The 5,000-nt window shown below is 55.9% G+C and overlaps 3 non-coding genes across 3 annotated transcripts in view; all 3 read left to right on the forward strand.

Moving 5' to 3' along the window:
- The first annotated feature begins 2,178 nt into the window (after positions 1 to 2,178).
- On the forward strand, positions 2,179 to 4,071 carry LOC126318527 (small subunit ribosomal RNA). The gene has a single exon (XR_007557347.1). It is a non-coding gene; the product is annotated as a small subunit ribosomal RNA (ribosomal RNA).
- Positions 4,072 to 4,439: 368 nt separating this feature from the next.
- LOC126318497 (5.8S ribosomal RNA) lies at positions 4,440 to 4,594 on the forward strand. The gene has a single exon (XR_007557320.1). It is a non-coding gene; the product is annotated as a 5.8S ribosomal RNA (ribosomal RNA).
- Positions 4,595 to 4,782: 188 nt separating this feature from the next.
- The window catches only part of LOC126318542 (large subunit ribosomal RNA), a 4,222-nt gene continuing 4,004 nt past the window's right edge, over positions 4,783 to 5,000 (forward strand). Inside the window, exon 1 of the ribosomal RNA XR_007557360.1 lies at positions 4,783 to 5,000. This exon is cut by the window's right edge and continues 4,004 nt beyond it. This is a non-coding gene — a ribosomal RNA (large subunit ribosomal RNA).

The raw sequence follows: 5,000 nt of genomic DNA on the forward strand, positions 1-5,000 counted from the left end.
CTTAACCTAACCCACGTTGTCCCTTAACCTAACCCACGTTGTCCCTTAACCTAACCCACGTTGTCCCTTAACCTAACCCACGTTGTCCCTTAACCTAACCCACGTTGTCCCTTAACCTAACCCACGTTGTCCCTTAACCTAACCCACGTTGTCCCTTAACCTAACCCACGTTGTCCCTTAACCTAACCCACGTTGTCCCTTAACCTAACCCACGTTGTCCCTTAACCTAACCCACGTTGTCCCTTAACCTAACCCACGTTGTCCCTTAACCTAACCCACGTTGTCCCTTAACCTAACCCACGTTGTCCCTTAACCTAACCCACGTTGTCCCTTAACCTAACCCACGTTGTCCCTTAACCTAACCCACGTTGTCCCTTTGCCTAACATAGTTCACTGCTCGGAATCTCTGGTGTCGTTGCTATCCTCATGTAGATGCCTTGCGAGTGTTGCTTACTTTCCACATATTCCCGCTATCCACTGTCAATTGTACTGCAATAGGACTATATCGCCCCCCCCCCCCTCTGCCCCTCTCTTTGTGTCTCCGTCCTCTCAAGCTGGTCGGTCTGGCGTTTGAGTGTTAAATGAGCCTCGCAGCTGTTCAGTTGCGTTCAGATGTCGACGCCCTCAGTGTACGTCGTGGTATGGTCTGTGTCCATTGTCCGCTGATGTCGTACGCGTAACCCACACGCTGTACCGATCATCGGTAGTTACGTACAGAGTGAAGTAGTGTGATACGTGTGACCGTACGCTGGCTGTGCCCAACGGTGTCGAATCTCAATTTCCATATGTTGTGCTCGATGCTACTTGTCTCGTCTCCCAATAACAGCTAGGTTGCACTGTGGTACGCCGTAGAGGCGTGTGGGAGGAACGTACGAACGCATTGTATGTCACCCTGGGTCGCTGGGGGTGGTGGTGCGGTGAGTCAGGTCAGGTCAGCGTGAGCCGTGTGATGTAGTGACGCGTGTATTCCGACTTTGTCGTATTGCCTCACACAAAGTGCTACCCTGGTGGACCGCGTTCCATATCTGGGACATGCCGCAGATGCCGGTTGACAGTGGATCGCGGAAGGGACATCGCATACGTGCGCGGGCCACCTTCCACGTGTTCTCTTCTGCACATGTCGCAGTGTGTATGTGGTCTGATGTAGCGTGTCGTGACACATGACATCCTGGCATGCAAGAATTGTTGAATTCGCAAATGTAGGTGGACATCTACGTTTACTGCCCAAGATACGCAAATGAACTGGAAATCCGTTGTTGAGCGGTTGTTCACGCTGGAGGTGAATCTGTGATGGCGACGATCGGTACAGCTATTAACCGGTTGTTTCAGCGGTACCCGCCACATCCACACACGTGACTAGGCCCATGTGGGTATGAAGCGATACGCGGCGGTGGCTTGGTGGGACTGTTCCCGGCCGGTGAAGGGGGGCCGCCCGGCGTGTTGGCCGCGCGCTGCGTGGGCGCACGCGCAACAGGCGGCTGGTGGGGGGCGCCGAGTGGCAGGAGCGCCAGCCGACGGGCTCGGCAGGCGGCGCAGCTACGCTGCGGCGCACCCTGCACGCGGCGCCTGGCGGCCAAAGTTGGTTCAGCCGAGCCCGGTGCGAAGCGCGGTGGACATCTGCAGTGTGCTGGTCTGATTGAGGACTGTGTGCGTTGAGGATGCGCCGCCGCCTGGCACTCGGCGCCGCGACGCCGTCTGCTGCTCGGTCGCCCCAGCGGTTCTCGCAGGTGGTTTGTATCGCAGTTGTGCGGACGTGTTGGCGCGTGCGCTGTGCTGGGAGAGTTCGCTTCTGCACCCAAGTGGGGCTTTGCCCTTGTGTGGCGCTGGCGTTGGAGCTGCCGGTCACCATAGGTGGCGCGTGTTGTCTCCCGCCGGCAATGCCACGACAGCACGCTCCCGGGCCTCTGTCGGCAGCGGCAAGCTCAGTTGGGAGCAAGGGTGTTCGCACTAAAACCGTCTACTCGCCTAACTCCGGGCGATTGCGCCTCTCTCGAAACCGACCAAGTACCTAGGACGGCGCTGCGCGCCGCCGGGACCTGAGAGGGTTTCGAGGTGTATCGTGCAGGGGAGCTCGGCCTCCTCCTGTTTGCAGAATAATTGAGCGGACGCTTGCGTGTTCGCGCGGGCCCCCGGGACACACTCCCGGGCGGCCGGCTGCTCAGCTCTAGTTGACGCAGCTCCCTGGTTGATCCTGCCAGTAGTCATATGCTTGTCTCAAAGATTAAGCCATGCATGTCTCAGTACAAGCCGCATTAAGGTGAAACCGCGAATGGCTCATTAAATCAGTTATGGTTCCTTAGATCGTACCCACGTTACTTGGATAACTGTGGTAATTCTAGAGCTAATACATGCAAACAGAGTCCCGACCAGAGATGGAAGGGACGCTTTTATTAGATCAAAACCAATCGGATTGGCTTGTCTGGTCCGTTTGCCTTGGTGACTCTGAATAACTTTGGGCTGATCGCACGGTCCTCGTACCGGCGACGCATCTTTCAAATGTCTGCCTTATCAACTGTCGATGGTAGGTTCTGCGCCTACCATGGTTGTAACGGGTAACGGGGAATCAGGGTTCGATTCCGGAGAGGGAGCCTGAGAAACGGCTACCACATCCAAGGAAGGCAGCAGGCGCGCAAATTACCCACTCCCGGCACGGGGAGGTAGTGACGAAAAATAACGATACGGGACTCATCCGAGGCCCCGTAATCGGAATGAGTACACTTTAAATCCTTTAACGAGTATCTATTGGAGGGCAAGTCTGGTGCCAGCAGCCGCGGTAATTCCAGCTCCAATAGCGTATATTAAAGTTGTTGCGGTTAAAAAGCTCGTAGTTGGATTTGTGTCCCACGCTGTTGGTTCACCGCCCGTCGGTGTTTAACTGGCATGTATCGTGGGACGTCCTGCCGGTGGGGCGAGCCGAAGGGGTGCTTTCGCGTCCCGAGGCGGACCCCGTTTAAATCCTACCAGGGTGCTCTTTGTTGAGTGTCTCGGTGGGCCGGCACGTTTACTTTGAACAAATTAGAGTGCTTAAAGCAGGCAAGCCCGCCTGAATACTGTGTGCGTGGAATAATGGAATAGGACCTCGGTTCTATTTTGTTGGTTTTCGGAACCCGAGGTAATGATTAATAGGGACAGGCGGGGGCATTCGTATTGCGACGTTAGAGGTGAAATTCTTGGATCGTCGCAAGACGAACAGAAGCGAAAGCATTTGCCAAGTATGTTTTCATTAATCAAGAACGAAAGTTAGAGGTTCGAAGGCGATCAGATACCGCCCTAGTTCTAACCATAAACGATGCCAGCCAGCGATCCGCCGCAGTTCCTCCGATGACTCGGCGGGCAGCCTCCGGGAAACCAAAGCTTTTGGGTTCCGGGGGAAGTATGGTTGCAAAGCTGAAACTTAAAGGAATTGACGGAAGGGCACCACCAGGAGTGGAGCCTGCGGCTTAATTTGACTCAACACGGGAAACCTCACCAGGCCCGGACACCGGAAGGATTGACAGATTGATAGCTCTTTCTTGATTCGGTGGGTGGTGGTGCATGGCCGTTCTTAGTTGGTGGAGCGATTTGTCTGGTTAATTCCGATAACGAACGAGACTCTAGCCTGCTAACTAGTCGCGTGACATCCTTCGTGCTGTCAGCGATTACTTTTCTTCTTAGAGGGACAGGCGGCTTCTAGCCGCACGAGATTGAGCAATAACAGGTCTGTGATGCCCTTAGATGTTCTGGGCCGCACGCGCGCTACACTGAAGGAATCAGCGTGTCTTCCTAGGCCGAAAGGTCGGGGTAACCCGCTGAACCTCCTTCGTGCTAGGGATTGGGGCTTGCAATTGTTCCCCATGAACGAGGAATTCCCAGTAAGCGCGAGTCATAAGCTCGCGTTGATTACGTCCCTGCCCTTTGTACACGCCGCCCGTCGCTACTACCGATTGAATGATTTAGTGAGGTCTTCGGACTGGTACGCGGCATCGACTCTGTCGTTGCCGATGCTACCGGAAAGATGACCAAACTTGATCATTTAGAGGAAGTAAAAGTCGTAACAAGGTTTCCGTAGGTGAACCTGCGGAAGGATCATTACCGACTAGACTGCATGTCTTTCGATGTGCGTGTCGTGTCGTGTCGCGCAACACGCTACCTGTACGGCAGTGGCCGTGCGCCGCGTGCGGAACCACGCGTGCCTCTCAAAACTAGCGGAAGTGTTGTTGTTGTGTGGTACGAGCGCTGAAGCTCTGGAGCGGCTGGCCTGCGGTACCTGGCGCCTGGCGCCGGTTTTGAATGACGTTCGCCCGAGTGCCTGTCCGCTCCGGTGTGGAGCCGTACGACGCCCATCGGCTGTGAGGCCGTTGGACACAAAAAAAAATAGTGGAACAGGGGCCGTCAGACGCCTCAGTCCCGCAAATGCTACTGTCTTGAAAGAGACAGTGGGAGACTGAAAAGGAAAAGATCACCCAGGACGGTGGATCACTCGGCTCGTGGGTCGATGAAGAACGCAGCAAATTGCGCGTCGACATGTGAACTGCAGGACACATGAACATCGACGTTTCGAACGCACATTGCGGTCCATGGATTCCGTTCCCGGGCCACGTCTGGCTGAGGGTCGGCTACGTATACTGAAGCGCGCGGCGTTTGTCCCGCTTCGGAGACGTGGGAGTGTCGTGGTCGCCTGTGTGGCCGGCCGCGTCTCCTTAAACGTGCGATGCGCGCCCGTCGCCTGGCGGTTCGCATACCGGTACTTTCTCGGTAGCGTGCACAGCCGGCTGGCGGTGTGGCGTGCGACACCTCGTACAACGACCTCAGAGCAGGCGAGACTACCCGCTGAATTTAAGCATATTACTAAGCGGAGGAAAAGAAACTAACAAGGATTCCCCCAGTAGCGGCGAGCGAACAGGGAAGAGTCCAGCACCGAACCCCGCAGGCTGCCGCCTGTCGTGGCATGTGGTGTTTGGGAGGGTCCACTACCCCGACGCCTCGCGCCGAGCCCAAGTCCAACTTGAATGAGGCCACGG

The sequence above is a fragment of the Schistocerca gregaria genome, unplaced genomic scaffold (assembly GCF_023897955.1).
Source record: "Schistocerca gregaria isolate iqSchGreg1 unplaced genomic scaffold, iqSchGreg1.2 ptg000670l, whole genome shotgun sequence".
In the NCBI taxonomy this organism is placed as follows: domain Eukaryota; kingdom Metazoa; phylum Arthropoda; class Insecta; order Orthoptera; family Acrididae; genus Schistocerca; species Schistocerca gregaria.